Below are 23,068 nucleotides of genomic sequence, written 5' to 3' on the forward strand. Positions count from 1 at the left end.
CGAGATGTTGGTAGAATCCAGGTCCCTGCAGTTGCCCATCTTCAAAGCCAGCTAGAGTGCTTCAAGGCCCTGGTTTTCTTTTCTGCTCCCAGCCAGAGAAAACTCTCTGCTTTTCAAAGGCACATGAAATTTGATTAAGCCTACCCGAATAATCTCCCTTTTGACATCTAAGTTAATATAATCGTAGGAATGCTACCTCATCATATTCATAGATTGCACCCACACTCACAGGGAAGAGCGTTGAATATAGGAGCTAATTCCACAGAATGGTCATTCTTAGCATTCCGCCTGTTACACCCAGACCAACCTACTTTTCATAATCAGTGTGTGATACATGAGTTTTCTAACATCATGTATTTAATCTAATCAACCCCAAACATGGTTTCCATGGGAAAGTAAATGAGGAGTCCAAAAGTTGACCCAGACACATGGATAAATTTGAATGTCATTGGTTTTCAGGCTTTTCAGACACTCATTTACTGACAAGTGTTTTGGTTGGTTTGTTTTTTAATGTGTAGCACTTACTCTGTGTTCTCATGCTCTTCCTTTTATTCTTCTGTTGTTTTTTTTTTTTCTCCTGGTTTTCATGTTAGGAAATCAATTCTGCTACTTCAAAGTATTAGCCACAACAAGTATTTTCAAAGGTTTTCAAAACTGTTTGCTGTATCTTGCAAAACAAGCTCAAACACAGATCAATGATCAAAAAGAAGGAATGATAGCTGTGGTTGAGACTACGTGTGGCATCTCAGCACGTAAAAATACAAATATACAGTATACTCAGATACATTTCTTTTTTCATGTTGCTCTCTTATTTTGTTTCCCTCAACAATATGTCTTAGAAATCTTTCCTTTTATATATTAGTTTGCTATCACTGCATAACAAATCACCACAAACTTAAAAGCATGACACAGCACCCGTGTATCTCCTAGTTCTGGTCACTCAGAAGTTAGGCATGACACAACTAGATTCTCTCAATTCCAAAATCAGGGTATCAGCAGGGCTGCATTTCTTTCTGGAGGCTTTGTGGAAGAATCTGCTTCCAGCACATTGAATTTGTTGGTAGAATCCAGTTCCCTGCAGTTGCCTTGACACTAGACCTTCTCCATCTTTGAGCCTGCAGTGTTGCATCAGCTTCTTCTCATGCTTTGGACCTCTTTGACCTACTCTTCTGCCTTCCTCTTCTGCTTTTAAAGGCTCATGCGGTTACACTGGGCCCATCTGGATAATCCAGGATAATCTCTATATTTTAAGGCCAAAGTGATTAGTAATCCTAACTACATCAGCAAAGTTCGCTTTGCCATGTTACATAGCATGTTCATCGTCCTGTAGATTAGAGCATTGAGTCTTTTTAGGGCCATAATTCTATCTACCACATTTTAGTGTGTATGGATCTTTTTCATTCTTTCCATTGCTTCAGGGTCATTTATTTCATACTATGGGTTCTATAATTTATCCAGGTTCTAGATAGTTGTGTAATGTTTTCCAATTTTAAAAATTATGAATAATATTGTCATAAATATCCTTGTAGGCATATTTACACACAAGTAAAAATATTTCTTTAAGATACATTCTAAGAAGTGGCTTCTATGAGACAAAGAATATATTCATTTTATACATTTAATGGATGCTGCTACATTGCAAGGCTTTATCAGTCTACAGTCCTGTCGGTACTCAGTATGAGTTTGCCTTTTTACCAACATGTGCATCTAACCAATCCTAATATCAGTCTTTTTGTGGGGGAGCGGGGTAATATAAGTGGTAAATATAATTCATTGTTTTGATTTACTTTTTCTAATTATAATACTGAAGATATCATGAATATTTCTTGGATTTATGGGCCATTTTCAATCCTCTGTGACTTGGTCATCATATCCATTACCTTTTTCTATCCTTTGCTCTTTTTGCAATGATAATTTTATGTTTTTTTCTTTTCTTATTATGTAGGAGCTCTTTATATATTCAAATTTTAATCTTTACTATATATATCTTTATATGTAATCTATATCATATAGACAGATGGATAGATAAAGTGAATGTTTTTTCCTAGTTTTGCTTTGTTTATGCTGCTTTGTGTAATTTTCATTTTTATGTGATTTGAAAAAAATTTTTTAAGTTTTTATTTAAATTCCAGTTAGTTAACATATAGCGTAATATTAATTTCAGGTGAACAATAGTGATTCAACACTTCCATATGATACTGGGTGCTCATCATGACAAGTGCCCTCCTTAATCCCCATCACTATTTCACCCTTCCCCCCCACCTCCCCTCTGGTAACCATTAGTTTCTTTGATATGACAATTCTATACATTTTGCTATGCTTACCATGATAAATATAGTTATCATCTGTCATCATTCAGACTTATTGCAATATTACTGACTATATTCCCTTTGCTGTACTTTCATCCCCATGACTGACTTATTTTATAACTGGAGCTTTGAACCTATTAATCCTCTTCAGTTAATTCACCTGTCCCTCCAAACTACTCTCCTCTCACAGCCACCAGTTTGTTTTCTGTATTTATGATTCTGTTTCTGTTTGTTTTTTTTTAAATTATTTTTAGATTTTACATATAATTGATATCATATGGTCTTTGTCTTTTTCTGTCTCACTTATTTCACTTAGCATAATAATCTCTACGTCCATCTATGTTGTCACAAATGGCAAGTTCTCCATCTTTGTATGGCTCAGTAATATTTCATTTTATTTATACACACACACACACACACACACACACACACACAAACACACATATGTCACATCTTTATCCATCCATCTCTGGATGGACACTTAGGTTGCTTCCATATCTTGTTATGAGCTTAGTGAGCTTGTGTATGCATTTATATTTTTAGTTCTTCTGGTGATTTTTCTTTTATAACTTTAAACAACATCCTTCAGCCTCTATTTTATGTTTCATTAAACGTAAGCAGTATCACCACCCTCTTTCTACCGAGAAAAATAAGGAAATTAACATACATACACTTCTGCTATATGACCTCCACCTTCAAATTCCTTCTTATCATATCTCTGTTTTACATTGGTAAGGTTCATATCATTTATATTCTGCATCTTGTTTGTTTTTTTGGGTTCTACATTTAAATGGACTTGATGGCCATCACCAACCCTTTACCACCTTTCTTTCTCTTTATTTCTTATGTGGCTGAATTTATTCATTCAAGTAGTTGGGATTTTGTTTGTTTATTTTCTTTGAGTCTTTTTCCTTGTTTGTTTTTTCCTCTTTCCAGAAAGACATAGCAGCAATATATCCCCTGAGTTCTTTCGTGACTTTTATGGCCACTTTATACTTGCAGGACATACTATAAATTTGCAGGATGCTTGGTTCTAACCTCAGCAGTCAGTATGCATTCCTCTGTAGTCTCCTTGCACTGAAACCTGCCTTGCAAAAATCTGACACCAGCTTTATATTTCTCTTCTTTGAGATGGTCTACTTTTTTCTGCCTACAGGTCTAAGAATCCCTTCTTTATCCTTGAAGGTCAGTAACCCGAGCAGGTGCGTGTCAGTTTCCACAGCTCTTCCTGTGAGAAAAGCAGCAATAGCTTTTCCCCCATTTTACAATTATGTACCAACCAAAGCTCAGAGAAATTGGCTTTTGCACAGTTGTACAAATAGTGGAACCAAAGTTGTTAAAACTCCCAGTCTAGGTTTGACCAAATTGCCAGGCATGTGTACAAGTCTTCTTTATCAGCCTTTGGGACTCTAGGTCTTTCAAGTTTTAATCTGTACAGAAGTCCACTAACTTAAGCAGTCTTATGGGCTTTGAATAATTTTCTGCCCTTACCTCTTTAACTCAAAGCAGGTGGAACATATGAGCTATTTCTGACTCTCTGGCCCATTTCTTAGGGAACTTCTGAACCTTAATCTAAGGTTCTTCCCCCTCCTTCACTCACCTTTAATAAATTCTGAAGCTAAATGCATATATTTGTTTTTATTTTTATCTTTTTCTTTTCCTGAGAGATATAAGTTCAGAATTTCAGCAAGTCTGCATCTTCTCTGCACTCCCGTGCATTCTCCACCACTGGTGTATAGCGCTAGCCACCCTGTATTTTGGTTAGTTGTACATGAGCCTGTCTCCTGAAGGGAGGCAGATTATCTTTAGGCTAGGAATAATGATTTATTCATCTGTATCTTTCATCATTTTCCTCTGCCCGCTACCCCCCCTTACAAACACACACACAAACCCCTTATGCCCCTTTGTATTCATAGCACATAACAAACACAATACATATTCATTGACTTGAATCCAGTTGTTTACAAAATCTTGTTTAGGATCCCAGCATTTTGAGTGCTGGAAATATTTTAGAATTGGCCTTATATCCATGGCTTCTAAAAGACAATAGGACTTCTAATTCATTTAATAATTCAATAAACTGTTAAATCACATTACTTTAAAAAATCACATTACTTTCAAAAATGATAATGCTAATCCAATTTTCCAGGAGAGCGCTTTTCATGGAGTATAATGTATTTTAAAATTTAAATACATTTACATGGCATATTTCTCTCTGTTTTGGAAAATATACCTCTAATTTCATAGAACTTGACATGCTGATAGATACAGGGGAAAATCCATGTTAAAAACAAAATTTCTCGGGCGCCTGGGTGGCTCAGTTGGTTAAGCGACTGCCTTCTGCTCAGGTCATGATCCTGGAGTCCCGGGATTGAGTCCCACGTCGGGCTCCCTGCTTGGCAGGGAGTCTGCTTCTCCCTCTGACCCTCTTTCCTCTCCTCGTGCTATCTCTTATTCTCTCTTTCTCAAATAAATAAATAAATAAAATATTTAAAAAAAAAAAACAACAGAATTTCTCATGCATACACTTTACAGGCTAGTCTTGGTTTCTACTCCTCACACTTTAACCTTGAAACACTTACATTTTTTTATGAGTAATACGTTGAACATGTCATGGGTTCTGACCATCTGTGTGATTTATCCTTTGAAATATTCCTTTGAATGTTTGAACTCATCCAAAATGTATCTAACTTTTAAATTATCTTCCTAACTTTTGTCTATGAAGTTATTGTTACAGAAACTCAGGGTTTAATGGCCCTGGATCCTGCAGAATTCCAGAAATGCCACCTTATTTTAAGTTGAATATCATTGAGAAAGTGCCTTATTACACACTAATTCACAATGTTCAAACCTTCTGTTTATCCATGTAGTAGGCCATTTAGTAAAGAGGCTAAATGCTTATGCTAGATTTTGCTAGAAAACTGAAAGAAGAATCTTGAGAGGAATATGTAATTGGAACACATGAGGCTACCTCAATAATAGTAATACCAGCCATCACTACCATGTGTTATTAAGTACTTACTGTGGACCAAGCTTTAGCTAACAGCTTTATATACATCATTTCCCTTACTCCTCATACCTATAAGGCTGTTCATTATATTAATTTCACAGATGAAGAAACTGAGACCCAGAAAGATTAAGCAGCTTTTCCAAGATCATACAGCTGGCTCATGGCAGAATCAGGACTAGAACGCAAAACCAAAGATGACTTCAGAGTTTATGCTCTTAAGTCCTCTGCTGTCTGCTTTCCTCTATAGTAACCTGCTATAGACTCTGTTCAGCCCAAAGCCAGAGACACAGAGGAGCAGACAAGGCCTTAGCATGGCAAGAATTCAAGGGCCAGCCCTGAAACAAGACAAGTGAGATACATCCATTTTAAAGATCACATAGCAGGAAAAAATTCACATTTTTTTAAAGACACAGGTGCTTTGCAGCAGGTATACCTCTTTATGTTTGCCTGTGCTTTTTTACTCTTGGATCCAGCTCTTGAAAACTACATATTTGACATAACAAGAATCGCTTTACATGCTATAATTAAAAAATTAAATCTGTCTCAAATAAATTAAGAATATGTGCAAATGCATATTCCATTCTTTTTAGGACAAGTGTAGGTGGGAATAATAATAGCTCCACAGATGTAAGTCTTCCAGGTGCAGTCAGCTCTGTAACTTTATCAATATCCAGAATGATGGAACGTTAAACATTCCTGATGTGAGTCAATAGTAAGAAATTGGGTAGAAGACTTCTTATTCAATACTTTGTAGCCAAATTCAGCTTCCATTTAATTATTGTATTTCTTTTTTCAAGTAGTTACCTTTTCATGCCAGTTTTTTGAGGGTCACAAATACAATGCAGCACTCATGGGCTGATTATTCAGATTGGTCTTAACCTGGCATACACAGCTCCAGAGCCTGCTGATGACCAGGTTGACTCTTAAATAGCAGCTTCCAATGCTTTCAAATATTGTGAAGAGCTTTGGAGGTAGGATATACTGTCTCCATTTACCATAATCCACTGTCCCTCAGCCTAGTGAGTAAGAGCACAGATTCCAGGCCGGACACTGGATTCAAATCCCAGAACTGCTACTAACTATATGAACTTCAGCATGTTATTTAACTTGGCTGTTCTTTATGTGTAAAATGGAGATAATGGAATTATATATATTAATATTATTTATAGGGTTAACATAATACACGTAGGGTATAATAGGTTTGATATATTAGGTACATCACTTGGAACAATGCCTGTCACATAGTAAGTGCTATAGAAAAGTTATTAAATAAAAATATTTAAATTTAAATGGGGTTTTGCCCACTTCACTCTCATGTTATCTGCCCCTCCTTTAGCAGTATTTGAGTTTGAGATTCCTATTCTAAATAATCTCTTCAAGTCTGGACTGGCTCTAGAATTCTTAGAGTAATCCTTTAGCGAGGGCTTTAAAAGAATTTGCCTGTAAAATACCTTGATTATCTAAACTTATTATAATCTGAAACCTTCTTTAATAAGACTTAATATTCTAATATAGGCACTTGATGTTTTTTAAAGTATAGATGAGTTGAGGCCACTTAACGCTTAGAAGCAACTTCAACATATTGACACCTTCAGAGGTTTGATAAAATTGTATTTTCTTTCCTTTAAATGAAATGTCACAGAACATGATAGATCATTTGTTCACTTTTATCTGTGAAGATCAAGAGATTTTCTAATTGTCATAAAGCATAGAGAATCTCTGAGCAATCACCATATTTAGGCAAATTTGACTTATTTTATAATTTTCTGGAGCATCACTGAAATATTTTAATTACTAAATGGACTGTTGATACTAGTATCTGAAAATGAGTAACCTTCAATTTAATTCCTCATATCAACACATCCACATCATATCTGGAAACTATTGAAATTTTTTTCCTATTTTGGTAAATGTTCATTTTTTTATTAATATATCTTAAAAGATTTAGAAATCATAAATTATGTAAACATTGTACAAAGAGTAGAATATTAATAAATAAGCACTTCATCTTTATTTAAAATATGGCCTTTAATGGTTAAAACATTGATTCAACTGTTTTATAGATTTAAGAATTTTCCAGAGGATTATCTCTAAGCCAAGCACTATTGCCTCTCTTTAACTTATTTAATATGATTTTTATCTTTTATATCTCTACATAAGAGACTATGGATGCACATCACATCTGGCACATCTCTCAAGCACTCCCATAGGCTCACAAAAAGGGAAGAAATTCTTTCTAACCAAGGAGCAAGCTGAAATTATTTTTTCTTTACTATAGGAAACCTCAGAAACTTATAAATGAATACTGTAGAAGTTTTGATCAACATTGAACTAAGTGCAGGGTTTCTCACATTTGTCATTTTTTCTTTCCTTAACAGCTTTAACTGGTACACTAATAGCAGTAATACATTCAAAATGGTCTCAAATACTGAGGATAATTCCAATTTTAGGTATCAAGTAGAAAACATTTAAAATATCTGGAGTAATGGTGGTAATGTCTGCTTCTAGACAAGATGGAGTAAAAGGGACTAATTTACACTCTCTCTGAAACAAAAAAACAAAAACTATGCAACATGGTTTTCAGACATTGAACATCAGGTAGCCAAGGACAGTGATCCTTGAAAAAGGGAGTGCAAATAATATGAGCCATACAATTGCTTGGAGAGAGTTTTCAGGCTGCCATACAGAGAGGAAAAGCCAAGAGGAGCCCCCACAGTCTCCCCGGGTTGAGACAGAATAGAGTCTGGGAAGCCAAGGAGACCAAAGTTCACAGAGCAGAGTGCCTGAGAGGAGAGAGCTGCTCTGAGAGAAATCTCTGGGAAGCTGCAGATACCCTTCCCCCCAGATCTTCTGGTGAGTACTGATCAGCACATGCATGCGAGGGAACTACCTGAGGCCAGGAAAAGAACCACAGATTAGAGGGAACAATGCTTGCAGCTCAGATAGGGATGGGAAGAGTTTGCATTTCCAATAGATAGAGTAGACAGTTTTAACAAAGTTTGAAAGCAAGCCTCAAAAGGATCAAACTATTTACAAGTAGTGTACCTTAACTGCATTCAGAACAGAACTAAAAAAGATCACGAATACATCTGTATTTGTCCAGCACCCAGCAAGATAAAATCATAGTGTCTTGTACCCAGTCAAAATTATAAGAAGTGCATGCAGTAATAAGCACATCCAGAGTGAGACTGGATGAAAGCAGGGGAAAAAAATGAATCAAAAGAAATAGCCTTAGAAGTGACACAAATGAAATCAGTAGTATAGAGAGACATTAAAACAGCTATTACTGTATTCCATATATTCAAGAAGGTAGAGGAAAGAGTGAAGATGTAAACTATATATGTGGAAACTATTTAAAAAAAAGACTGAAATTAGACATCTAGAGATGAAAACTATAGTATCTGAGTTGAAAAGTATACTGCATGTAATGAACAGCAAATTAGACATTTCAGAAATAAAAGTGAACTTGAAGACATAGCATTAAAAACTATCGAAGGTGGAACACAGAAAAAAGGCTGAAAACAAAATGAACAGAACATCAGTAAGCTTTGGAACAACTTCAAGTATACACACACACACACACACACATACACATATATATACACACATATGCACACTGCATATATAACTACATATATATAATTGAAGTCGTTGAAGAATGATGGGAGATAGAATTATATTTGAAGAAATAATATGCAGATTAGCCCATATTTAATGAAACTTGTAAAGCCACACATCCAAGAATCTTAACAAATGTCAAGCACAAGAAACATGAAGAATATGATACCAAGGCACCGCATATTCAATTTTCTTAAAACTAAAGTAAGATACCATAAAAGCATCCAGATAAAAGACACATTACATCAGAAGAACAAAGATAAGGATGACATTAAATTTTCATCAGAAGTAATGCAAGTAAGAGACATCAAAGTATTGTAAGGAAAAAAAAAGCAGCCTAATATTCTCAACTCAGTGAAAACAACTTTCAAAAGTGAAGGCAAAATAAGGACTTTATTAGACATACACAACCTAATTCATCACTAGCATACCTACAATACTAGAGTAGGTTTGGTTATACACTATAAAATAGAACTGATTGATTTATGTTGTATTCACTCTCTAGCCTGCTGGCCAAGGGCAGCTATTAATACTGCCTTAAACAAAGAGCAGGATGAGTTGAGTTCATTAAGTTTCTTGAACACAGAGCCACAAAATTATGAATTCATAATCCCAATTATGAATTGGGATAGATATCATAGGACATTTATTCTAATCTGGAGGTATTAGGAGCTATTTCCTGTCTCAACTCAGTGGTTCCACCATTTTGTTTATATAACAAACATCTGTAAGTGCCAATATGTGCTAGACCTAAAAATGAATTCTAGCTGTTCCCTGGGATTTTATGTCTATTTGTTGATGCCTGTCATAGAGCCTCATTCAACCCATAATTCTGATCATTCATTCTCCTTCTTGCACACATTTTTCTCAACGAACATTTATCAAAAACATACCAGACCCTTTGCCTAGAGTCTATGGGTACAAACGTGAATAAAATAATCCCTGCTCTCAAGGAATTTATCTATTACTTTGATAGACAAGTATACAATTAACTGTAATAATAATATCAGAGTATTACAGGGATATGAAGAAAATGCTACTGGGAGGAGCAGAGAAAATGATATTTATTTTGCTTGTGGGATTAGAGGAAAATTTCACAGAGGAAGTGGTATGTAATCTGGGTTATGACGTGTTCCAGGTACTGTTGCTATGTTAACAAATGATCCCCAAACCTACCAGCTTGAAACAACTACTTTATTGTGCTCACATATTCTCTGCGTCAGGACTGTAGACAGGACATGGTGGGAATGATGACTGTCTTTGCTCCATCATGTCTGGAGTTTGGGCTGGGAAGACTCAAAGGTTTAGTGGCTTGATGGCTGGAAACAGGAATCATTTAGAGGTGTCTTCACTCACATATCTGGCACTTGAAATGTCTGCCACACAGGACCTCAGCAGGGACTGTCAACTGGAACAACGATGCATGGCTTCTCTATGTTGCCCAACATTCTTAAAATATCATGGCCTTAGGATCATAAGACTTCTTATGTGGCAGCTTAGGGATCTAAAAATGAGCATTTAGCACACAAGGTAGAAGCTGCATTGGCTTTTATGTTCTAACCTCAGAAGTCACACACTGTCACTTCCATTGCATTCTGTTGGTTCTAGGAAGTCACAGACCAAATTCGGTGGGAGGGGAAGGGTTAGACTTCACCTCTAGATGGGAAGTAGAAAGATTCTGGAAGAGTTTTGGATGTGTAATACTGTTGCAAGAATCTTTAGACAATACAGTTTGGCACATGAAAGATTATTATTATCTGGGAACCAAGTGGGAATATGTATGGCATGATTCAGGAATAGTAAGTAAGGCTTTGTAGTTAGTGCATGGTAAGAATTGTCCCAACATGATGCACAGTCAGAAATTGGGGGCAAATTTTGATGTAACTTTATTTTCATACTGAAAATATTAGACTTTAACTTATAGAGAATGAGGAGCCCTTAAGGCTGGATTGTTTTTGTTTTTGTTTTATTTATTTTTAAAGATTTATTTATTTTAGAGAGAGAGCGTGGAGTGGGGAGGGGCAGAGGGAAAGAAAGAGAGAATCCCAAGCAGACTCCCCACCTAGCGCAGAGCCCAACATGGGCCTTGATCTCACCACCCTGAGATCATAACCCGAGCCAAAATCAAGAGTCAGACTCTCAAGCAACTGAGTCACCCAGGCACCCTGAATGTTTTTGTTTTTATTTTTTATTATTTTTTTAAATTATTATTTTTATTATTATGTTCAATTACCCAGCATATAGTACATCATTAGGGGTTTTTTTTGTTTTTTGTTTTTTTTTAGTTTTTGATGTTCAATGATTCCTTAGTTGTGTATAATACCCAGTGGTCATCACCACATGTGCCCTCCTCAATACCCACCCAGTTACCCCATCCCCCAACTCCCTCCCTTCTGTGACCCTCAGTTTGGTTCCTGGAGTCCAGAGTCTCTCATGGTTTGTCTTCCCCTCTGATTTCTTCCCATTGTTTTCTCTCCCTTCCCCTATGGTCCTCCATACTCTTCTTTATGTTCCACATATGAGTGAAACCATATGATAATTGTCTTTCTCTGCTTGACTTATTTCAGTCAATAAATGGGCAGAAGACATGAACAGACACTTTTCCAAAGAAGACATACAAATGGCTAACAGACCCACGAAAAAATTTTCAACATCACTAGCCATCAGGGAAATACAAATCAAAACCACAATGTTTTTGTTTTTAAACTAGAGGATTGACATGAGTTAATATGTGTTTTAGAAAGATGACCTAGGTGTAGGGATGTGGGTGGGGGTGGTTAGGAGATAAATGTTAATAGTGCCAGTAGAGAATATGAAGGACTATGTACTTATTGGTAACAGTGTAGATAAAAAGAGTAGATGTGAGATGTATTTTGGAAGTGGAAGTATGGCTGAATGGCCAAGACTAGTGAGAGAAAAGGAGGAATAAATGAGAATATAGGTACTTGGCTAATAAATGAGAAGCCCCAGCACTTGGCTGCTCTCCTGAAGGTAGATTCCTCTGGTCCTGGGATGCTCTACAGATCGAGGTTTACCATAGATCTCACCGCCAGCCAATCCTAACCACGCCTGTTGATCTGGTCACGGGAGATAGTAGTCACCTACTGCCTTTCCAATATATTCTGTTGGTAATTCTGAAGGCATCAGAGAGTAGAGGTCAAGTATAAAGACAGTGGTAGTGGTAGGTCTCCAAGGCAGATATGACACAAAGGTAGAATATTCACTTTGAAGTTCTTAATTAAATTTATAGGTATTGATTCTGAAGTTTCCGAGGAGTAGAGAAGAGCAAATTCATGCAGTTTAATTTTTCTTCCCAAAGGACAGCTATAGTCAGAATACCGTTTTCTTTCTTTAATGACTGGTTCTTCTTTGTCCTGTTAGATTTTTAAAGAGATTCAAACTTCCCCCTACCAACTCCTGAGACATTATCAATTAGCCACACACAGCCCATTGAACACAGCATAGCTGTAATTAAACTAAATTACTATGCAGTAGCTTTCATTACACAATGACACGGTTTTTGTTAGGACCATAGAGAGAGTTTAATTACATGTCTAGACACCCCCTGAATTCAGAGCAGCAGTATTATCTTTGAGCTTTTGGTGATTGCATTTTTTTTTTTTTTGAAAGACCAAATGGTAAGATATATTGGGCATTTTTCTTTTTCTTTTTTTTTTAATTTCTACTTTCTACTTCAATGCATATGTGATTTAGGAGTCATTTATACATCTGTGGATATAAATATTTTCCAAGAAAAATGTATAGATTTTCACTCTTTGTCATATTTGATATACATTTTACTTGCATCCAGAAACTTTCTTTCTGTAATATATCCTCAAATATCTACTCTTGACTTGTTAACGTATAAAGCATTTATGGTAATCTGAAGTACAGTCATCTCTTATAATAATATTTCCAGCTTCCTCTTCCTTGTGAGGAAGTTCATCCCTTTGCTTGAACATAGAATACTTTATGCATTTATCCTCAATCCTGCTCATTCAGCTTATCTGTGGACTCTTATCATCTCTTGACAGGAGCATGCAGCTTCAGGAGCTCCTTTTGTTTCTTTTGTGCTCCAACCTGCTCTCTTCTTTCTCATTACAGAAATGCGATTGCTGCTTCTTTTTCTGTAACTGCAGATGATTTTTGGACCATTTTCCAAGTGATGTATTATCTCTTGAATACAACCTCCATTTAATTGGTCAAGACTTTTCATAGCCTCCATTCCTAAAATCTCATCTTTCCTGAAATCTGACCACATACATTGGAAATAAGAGAATGAAATTATCACATGCCTACCCTCTCTAAACATTCTCAACAGCCCCTCAGAAAGTTGTCCCACAACATGCACGTTCTTCAATCTTATATACAAAAACATTTTATATATTGATTTCTTTGTTGATTACATGTACATTACTTCAGTTTTCTTTTTTGTATTCTCTTAGCCTGAGACTTGTCTATTTAAATCAGAACACATCACTTTTTCCATTGATATTTTTGCGTAATTTAAAATGATAGTCATTTACTTAATAATTGTTCCTGAAAGAAATGATAAGTGCTTCATTTAAGGGTTGAGTGAATATTTTAGATTTTGAGTTGAATCTCAGCAAAATAGTATAGATAAAATTATACTTCCCACTAGAACTATATAGACCAGTCTTACCAATATGTACTTAGTAGACTTTTATAACATGCACACTTATGTATAGACAGGAAAATGAATTTCTAACCTGTTGAAAGTATCCCTTTTACTTCACTCTGACTTTGCACACCAGGAGACTCATACCAAAGTCAGAAACAAGGTCTAGAGTCTGTTTTTCATGACCTCTTTGCCTATCAAGTGCTCTAACCTGACACTCCAGGTTTTCCTACCCAGTGGCATTCCTAATTATCCTCTCTGTTAGCATCCTGCTCCCTTTCCCCTTGACATCGTTACTCCAGCTACACCATTGCTACTCCAAAATGCCCAGCTTTGCTTTATCTAGACACTTCTAAGCCACACCCCAAATCTAAAGCAAAGAACCTTATTCAGGGACAGCAACAGGCTGGGTGCTTTTCAAGTGCACCACTGGGGGGTCCAGCATGGTGCCTTCATTTACAAACAGAGGACTTTGGCTTGCCCACTGTTCATTAACATGTCATTATAGCAGGCCAAATTACTACTCAGTTCCATTTTCTTACACTGGCAAGTACAATTTATGAATGTTTGAGACATGAAGGAAACTGAAGAGAAAACTAACAGATGAAATTTCGACTCTCTTTGCCCAAACTCCCCTGAGGCATATGTTGTGTTGGATATTCGGATCAACTTCAAAGGATGTGAATAAATTAATTCAGCCATAACTATCAACTCTACTACAGAAGAATAAAAACTATATAATTATTCAAGATATCATTATGAGGATGAAATCCTTTTGCCTGATCTTAGAGTTAAAATGTTCTTACTGGGTTTTGGCTTTTCTCAGAGTGATGCTGTAAATGTCAAAGCACCTTTGAAGTGGCTAAGTATTATTATCCAATAAGTATAGTATGTTTCATAAGCACACAGATGCTGAGCCTTATTTCAGTTAAATTTATCACAGTGATGTTGCTATGGAAATATATTGCTACAATTTAAGCACGAAAATTTGAACTTCTATTACATATTAATAATGGCAAATGAATATCATTTGCAGATTACCACCATTCTTTGAATATCTATAAGTTAATGACTCAAAAAGTAGAACAACATACATGACTATAGGAAAACTGAGTTATTTGATGATCATTCAGAAATATTTTTTGAGTACATACTTAGTGCCAGGCACTAATATCTGAGGAACCAGGTAAAAACTTCCTTGTCTTCATGGATTTTTAGTCTAGTGAGGGAGACGTCCTAAACATAAAGCTTGCAAAGAAACGGACATGCCGTAAAGAAAAATAGGAGGCATCCATGAGAACATATAAGGGTGGGCATGTATTTTAGTTTGGAAGGACAGATACAGCCTCCCTGAGGAACTGACATTTTAAGTTGAGTCCTGAGGATGAGGAGGGCTGGCCAGGTTAAAAAACAAAAAAAACAAAAACAAAAACAAAAAAAACAAGGTAAAAAAGCATTCCAGGAAGAGGGGTAGCCAGAAAAGGATGCTGAGGTGGGAAAAAAATTTGGGCTTGGGAGGAATTGAATGAAAGTCAGTATGGGTAGACCAGAGTAAGAGAGGGGGAAAGGAGCAGAATATGAGGCTGGAGGGGAAGTCAGGAGTTAGACAACCAACACCTCAAAAGCTAGGATAAAGTAATAGGAAGCCATTGAAGAGCTTCCCAAGGAGAAGAAATGGCCTGTTCTCTTATGTTGCTGTGTGGACAATAGATTGAAGGTGGGGCCATGTTGGAAATCAAAGAGAGTTAACGTGGTCTAGCTAAGATCATGGCAGTGCCATGGACAGAAGCAGGGCGATTCTGGAGACATTTTGGAATTGGAATTCACAGCACTCTGCTGTGAATAGGATGGAGGCACTAGGGGAGAAGAGAGAAACAGTTTCTGACCTCAACACTTGAGTTCACCGAGGCATTAAATTTTGAGGTGGGAAGAATGGAGGGAACAGGGCTGGAAGAAGGTCAAGAGTTCAGTTTTAGACATGTTGAACTTAAGGTATCCGTGAGACAGCCAGCTGGAAATGAGACCTGGGCAGGTGGACATATGGGCCTGGAGCTTAAGAAAACAACAGTTTGAACTAGAACATCCTTTTGGGATACTATCATGGAATAGTCTTTACAGTCTTAAACTGCTAGCAGTATAGTGGCATCGTGTCTGTAGTTCATTTGAGACCAGACGTAGTTACCAACTCGATGTACATATTTATCTTCAGAGCACATCATTCATAGCAGCTGCATGGTATTCAGAATAAGCCAACATGAAATGCCTGCAACTTATATAAAATTTGTGTTTTTAAAAATTCATTATCTAAATAATATATGATTTTTGTAGTTAAACTTCATAGAAGAAAAAATTAAAATTAATTATAACCCTACCACACTATTTGCTTATACACATGTGTACTTTTGGGGGGCTATAGGAAGTAGCTGGAAGGAAGGGAATAGATGTACAGGCTCAGAGAGAGTTCATAGCAAAAGAGAAGGCTACCAGCACAGTCTTAGTAAAGATCTCATTTAAGAAGCGGAGTCAGAAAAAAAATTCGTGTATTTATTGATATACTTCACAAATGTTTATCGAGCATCTACTGAGTTCCAAGGCCTGTTTTAAATTCCAAAGCGGGAATCACACCCTGCAGAGTGTTTTGTTTGTACCCTGTTCAGGCTTTTAAAATTTTCAACTTTAGTGGCAACATTTAAAATTTGTAATATTTTACATCAGAAAATCTGAATTTCTGTCTTGCCTTGAAAAATCAGAAGAGCTGGCAAAATACGGCCTGCATTCCTGCCTGACAACAGTTGGCTGAATCTGAGTCTCCTTTGCCTCTTAAGGCGCCACGCTTTCCAGGGACAGAGGCAGTCCCTGGGACTTCCCCATGTCTTCCTTTTATTTTACACTCTGTCAACTTCCTTCATTCTTTCAGGTTATCTTCCTGGCCCCTAGAGAGTTTGTGACCTCTGCTCAAGGGATACAAAATCAAATACAACATTGTTGTTGCCCTGCATGACCAAAGCAATGGAAAGATGCTGAAGATTATAAGCAGCGGCATGATGTGACCAAATTTGCGCATTTAAAAAATTATTCTCGGGCACCTGGGTGGCTCAGTTGGTTGAACGACTGCCTTCGGCTCAGGTCATGATCCTGGAGTCCCAGGATTGAGTCCTGCGTCGGGTTTCCTGCTCAGCGGGGAGTCTGCTTCTCTCTCTGACCCTCTTCCCTCTTGTGCTCTCTATCTCTCATTCTCTCTCTCTCAAATAAATAAATAAAATCTTTAAAAAAAAATTATTCTCATGCCACTGTGGAGCATGAGCCGCAGGGGAACAACCCTGGAAGTTGGGAGGCTGGTAATTAAGCTAGTCATCAGTGTAATTAAGAGGGAAACGTGTTAGTGGCCTGGCTGAAGGTAAGAGCAGTTAAGTGAGAACAAGGGGCAGAGAGATGCATGAGGCACTAAGGAGGGAGGGCTACCCAAGGTCACAGATCATGGATTGAATGTGTTGGTAAAGGAGATGGAGGAGTTGGGTAAACCCAGGTTTCTGGCGTGGCCAAATCGATGATGTCATTTGTTGAGTTTGGAAATATAGGTGCAGGAGTAGATTTAGGGTAAATAATGTTTGGTTTTGGAAATGTTGAGCTTGAAACATGTGTGAGACATTCAAATGGAATGGAGAGTAGAAAGTTCTATGGAGTCGGAGCCACAGAGTGGTTGGGAAGGCAATAGAGATTTGGGACATATTGGATAAGTGGTACTTTATTTGTGGCTTTCAGTGAGCTCACTCTGGAAACCAAGGAAAAGCAGAAGGTGCTGAGCTAGTCAGAGACGGGGCCGGGGTGGGGGGCAGGAGAGGCTGAGGGGAGAGCAAAGAGTGAGCACCAGGCAGCCAGTGTGGCAAGAGCCCCAGAAGATTGGGAGTCCAACTGAGAGACAAGACCATGTGCTCAGAGGCCAAACGTCAAATAAAGAGTCAGAAAGTGTGTGTTGGGTTTGATGAGGTCTAAAATAAAATTCTGGTGTGTTGAAGAAAAGGAGAGGGAAGAAAATGGAAGCTGTGAGAGGAGACCTAGGAGAGTAGGAAATAGCTGAGGGCAGCGAGAGAGCAGGACAGGAATGAGTGCATTCGAGAGACTATGGAGGTGATGATTGTTTTCTTTTCCTTGTTTCTTTTTTTTCTTTAAATTTTTATTGTTATGTTAATCACCATACATTACATCATTGGTTTTTGATGTAGTGTTCCATGATTCATTGTTTGTGTATAACACCCAGTGCTCCATGCAGAACGTGTTCCTTGTTTCTTTTTGGTGGTGATGCTACCCAGTCTAGAGCATCATGTATAATGATGAAAGGGAAGAAAGAGGGAATAGCAAGTGAGAAGTGGGAGAAAAGGCAAGAGTGAGTGCCTCTGAGTAGGGAGGGAGGAAATAGTGAAATAGTGAAATAGGATCCCACAGCAGCACCCCAGGATGACTCCTGAAGAAGAGCCTGAGAAGGAGAATGGAGCTTAAGCAAGACAACAGGCTTTGAAATGCGACTCTTTATCAGTGACAAATACTATTTATCATAGTAATTCTTTGTCTTCTAATGGAGAAAAGATATAGTAAGAATGTTTCAAATCCTAATTGCCACATACTTTGTTCCTTTTGTATCTTCAAAATGTTCTTGGAAACTCTGAACACAAATATAATAATTTCCATTTCTATTTCCCTTAGACTTATATCCAGGGTGAAGAAGACTAATATATAATACATTCTATTACTCTATAATTTATAATGCATCTTCTTGGGAAAAGGAGTTGTGGCAAATTAAGTGAAGAATGCGTACAAAATAAAGCTATTAAAGTGGAAAAAGGAATTTCTTAAAAAACAGAGAGAGGGAGAAGTGAATATGTCCAAACTAGGCTAGCTAATTGTGATTGAAATCGCTTGTACATTGCGTTTTTGGCCACTAAAACAGAAGAGGAAAATGTGATGAAATAAAAAGCAAATATTTTCTGATCAAAGTGTCCTTTGATACTTCAGGAAAGAGCAAGTTTTCCAAGTCTCAAAGGATTTCTAATTGTAATTTAGTGTATAAGAGACATGGAACAACAGCTACCATTTATAAAACAGAATATCCAGTCCATGCTGAGAGCCTCCATGCCTCACCTCTGATTCTCAGTACAACCTTTGAAGTGGGTGCTACTGATGGGGAACCTGGGAGTTGCAGGGAGACAGATTGTTTTCAGGTCTCACAGCTAATATATGGCGTACTTGGGGAGTATTGCCCCACAGCGCCTCTCATGCTGTTGTTCACTTGTTTCAAAAATAATGCCACAAAAACCTTATTATGCTTATTTCTTCTGTCAACCCTTGACCAAAACCAAGTGTATAATATTTGATACAGTACTTTGCAAAGATATGCCCTTGGCACCAGTGCATTAAATGCACCGTTATAAAATCCTTAAAAAGGTACTGTTACCTACTTTGATGACTCTGCAGATAAAATATTTGTCATTTTATGCTTTCTTCTTTTTTCTTTTTTTAATTTTTTTACTTCAATTCAATTTAATTACCATGTACTGTATCAGTGATTCAGCAGTTGAATACAACACCCAGTGCTCATTACATCAAGTGCCCTCCTTAATGCCCATCACCCACTTACTCGATCCCCCCCACCCACACCTCCCCTCCCGCAACCCTCAGTTTGTTCTCTATCACTAGGAGTCTCTTATGGTTTGCCTCCTCTCTATTTTCATCTTATTTTATTTTTCTTTCCCTTCCCCTATGCTCATCTGTTTTATGTCTTAAATTGCACATATGAGTGAAATCGTATGGTATTTGTCTTTCTTTTACTGACTTATTTCTTTATGATTTTTTTCTAAAAAGATAATATACTTTTAAAAAGCTGAGCAGTAAATTAATTGTGCTTCTCTGCTTCTTCCTTTTCCACCTCCTTTTTCTTCTTTTTATTCCTTAAAGTTTTAATTAAATTCATATACACCTGGTTATTTGGTCTTCCAACTTCTTTATTAAAGGTTACGATTTTTCAAGATTCAGTAGTTAGATGCTACAGTTGTCAGATTTATTATTTCTTTCTCCATTAAACTGTTAGTTTTAGAGGTCTTCCAAAGTGGCGTTTAGTTTTTAATATTATTGCTTGCCTTTGTTTACTTTAATTATGATTACTTTCAACACTTGGTTTATTCTAGAATATGCAATTATCTCATTTCTCAATTTCTCCTATCCTTTTGTCTATTTGTATCGAATCCTCATGACTTAAATAAACTGTAGCTAAGATCAAGAATATCTTGATAGGGTCTCTTTCTCCATAATTGGATATTTCTTAATCAATTCTGTATAACTGATGTGATATGTCTTTGCACAATTTCCCATGAATACACAATTTTGGGGGACATTTTTCCCGATTTCCTTTTCTTCACTTCATGTATAGTGATCTTGATGTGGTCAATTAGTTATTAGCAGATCAGTGCTTGATGACATTAGAGGTGTGTATTTCATTTAAAACCCACTTTGAAAATAAATGTCAGTGTGCGTATTATTCAGCTCTTAAACTGCCCTTTTTATGTCCTCAGATGCTCTAAGACAGAAGTTTTCAAAGTACAGTCTAAGGGTTCCTGGAGGATCCCTGGGACCCCCTTTTAGATGGTCTGTGAGGTCAGAACTATTTTGTCATACTATGAAGGTGTTTCAAGTACAGTGTGTGTCCTGTGATTTTACAGTAGACTGTGCAGAAGCAGATAGGAGAATCCAGCTGTCTTCTATTAAACCAGAAATTAAAGAGATTTGAAAAACTTTAAAACAATAACACAGCACTCATTAATTTTTTTGTTTTAGAAAATACATTTTTATTAGAAAATGTCAATATGTCATGAATTTGTTTTTTTAATAAATTAATTTTTTTATTTCTCGTTTTTAACTACTAATCATAGTAACTAATGTTAGATGTAACTCATATAAGCAAAAACTCCTGGAGGTTCTCAATATTTTTTTTTTTTTACTATAAAGGGGTCCTGAGACCAGGACGTTTGAGAACTGGTGCTCTCAAAGTGTGGCTGCTTCTAACAATTGTATCTTTTGGGGGGGAAGACAAAAGATCATATTCCATGTTTTCCTTTTTGCTTGGCTTCCTGCCTTGAGATAATGTAAAAGTTAAAAATACTAGGTTAAAGGCAATCAGTGGATCTAAGCAAAAATAAAATACTGACTCCTGCCATTTTGTCAGTCAATACATTTAAATGCCCCCTACCACGTGTGTACATGATTATATCTCGACTTTTCATAATCTTTCTACACCAAGTAATTTATAGCAAATGATTCCTGCCTATATTTTTAAAAGCCCATGACCTTCAGTATTTCATTGCTTTATTTTGTTTTTAAATTTGTCCCTCTGTTAGTGCTAGCTCTTAAATCTATTATTTTTTCTAAAATTTTTCTTCTGTTATCTGGTTTAGCTCTCCTCTATGGAGTGCCAAATGGTGTCATTTTGTTTTGTTTTGTTTGATTTGGGCTTAGAACACAAAACTACCATTTCTGTTCAAGGAAGCCAGAACAATATTTAATGAGCGTCTTTACATAATTAGTACTTTGCTAAACCAATGCTTGTAAGTTTATCTCATTTGTTGTTATTGTGTTGCTATTTTCGGTGTAATTTTCTTCCCAAAGCAATGGAGCTTCTTAATTGGGTTAGATTGGAAGTGGGGGAGATCAGTATTTTCCATTGATCCCAAACTGTAATTCTTAGGTATGTTCCAAAGCAACTATATGAGAAACGCATTTTTGCCTTCAAACTCAGCTTATGCAAGATATAGCATCTTCCTCCTCGGGGGTCTGGTGGGTTTTCACTAAGGCTGAGCATGGCTCTCTGCCTTCCCACCAATCCTCCCCTTCCCATGGCCTTCCCGCTCCTTCATCATTCTCCCCTCCTCTCCTTTGCCGTGTTCTCCTCTCATGCCCACCCTACACAATCAAGCATCTGCTTGGGAGTCATGTAGTGGGCAAGGCTGTGACTCTGCCACCACATGCCTGCATCTGAATCCCAATTCCAGGTGTCTAGTTGTGACATTGCACACATCTCTGGCCTCTTTATGCTTCAGCTTTCTCATTTGCGAAACAAGCATTAATATGATTTACCTCACAGAGCTGCTACGAAGATTAAATAAGTTGATAGGTACAAGGTGTTGATAGTAGTGCTTGGAATACAGTAAGTGTGTAGGGCATTAAGGAGTGAGCTTGTCCATTCCTCTCCTTCATGAATAAAATTTCAAGCCATTTCTGTAGCTTCTCCAGTCACTCTTGGGAAAGGAAGAGACCAAGATTTTAGACTCATTCAACTTTAAACTCCCTCCTTTCCCCAACATGGACCTTAGAGTTCTGTAATTTGTAAATAGAAAGGGATGGGAATACTTGTTATTTTATGCTCTTTCTCTTTATCCACCAACCAATCGTGCTCCTTCTAGGGTTGTTGTGAGGGCTACAATGAGGAGAGGGGGAGGAGGTGGAGGGTTAGCAAAGGTCTTCCCACACTGGTGCAGTTATGGTCTGTCATCTGTGGTCTCTGGGTGTGTCTGGTGACAAATGCCGATGTTCTTTCCCTGTGGGACACCACTGATGGCTCTACAGAGACCCACTGCAGGGCAGTTCTCTCACTTCAGGTAGTACGTCTCTGAGGAGTCAGTGGTTCCTCAACCGCCGATGCCACCTCCCTCATGTTCTGCTTCCTGTGGTGCTGAGATGAGATGGCATCACCCCAGCATGAAACATTCTTCAGGGAGACTCATGTGTGGTTCCCTTATGCACAGCCCACATGGAACCTGTGAGAAATGAGGAGCCTTGTTCAGTTCTTCTTCGAGGGCAGCTGAATCTCACTGAAGCCCCCTCTTCTTACTCCCGTTCTAACCACCTCTCGTTTTCACGAGTGAGCTGGGTATCAGTTCCCGTTTCCCCAAATCACTGAGCGAGACATGTCAAGCACCACAAATTATAACCTTGAAGCTGTCCACCTTCTCTTACTTGGCTTGCAGAGAAAGAAGAGACTCCCTCCCTTACCCTAAGAGATAGGAAAGGAGAAGAACTGAAGTACCCTGGCAATTTTTTCTCTTAACCCAGCAGAAAAATGGGCAAAGGATACAAATGGGCAGTTCACAGAAGAGGAAAACCAAAAAGCAGATACTACACCAGTAAACAGAGAACGACAAATTAAACCAAACCTAAGATACAGTGTTTGCACTGCAGCTCAGCAAAAGTTAAAAGTACGGATTTGGTAAAGATGTTGGGAAAACATAATAAACACACTGTTTGTGTGAGTAAATATCAATGGAGTTTAAAAATTTTAAATCTACCTTTTGACCCCACCAGACCTGCTTCCAGCTCTTTGTCCTAGAGAAGCACAAGCAAAACCACCCAAATATCCAAGTGCTAGAAGGCTTATTACTGCATTATTAGTAATTTTTAAAAACTTGAATGTCCGTCAAAAAGGGACTAGCAAAATAAATTATGATGCAT

General features: G+C 37.4%; 1 protein-coding gene across 4 annotated transcripts in view; it reads left to right on the forward strand.

Moving 5' to 3' along the window:
- Positions 1-23,068, forward strand: part of CAMK4 (calcium/calmodulin dependent protein kinase IV) — a 220,865-nt gene that overhangs the window by 160,987 nt on the left and 36,810 nt on the right. The gene's annotated exons all lie outside the window — the stretch shown is intronic.

Source organism: Eumetopias jubatus, unplaced genomic scaffold (assembly GCF_037043125.1).
Source record: "Eumetopias jubatus isolate StellerSeaLion01/CBP00866 unplaced genomic scaffold, mEumJub1_p1.0 scaffold_5, whole genome shotgun sequence".
Classification (NCBI taxonomy): domain Eukaryota; kingdom Metazoa; phylum Chordata; class Mammalia; order Carnivora; family Otariidae; genus Eumetopias; species Eumetopias jubatus.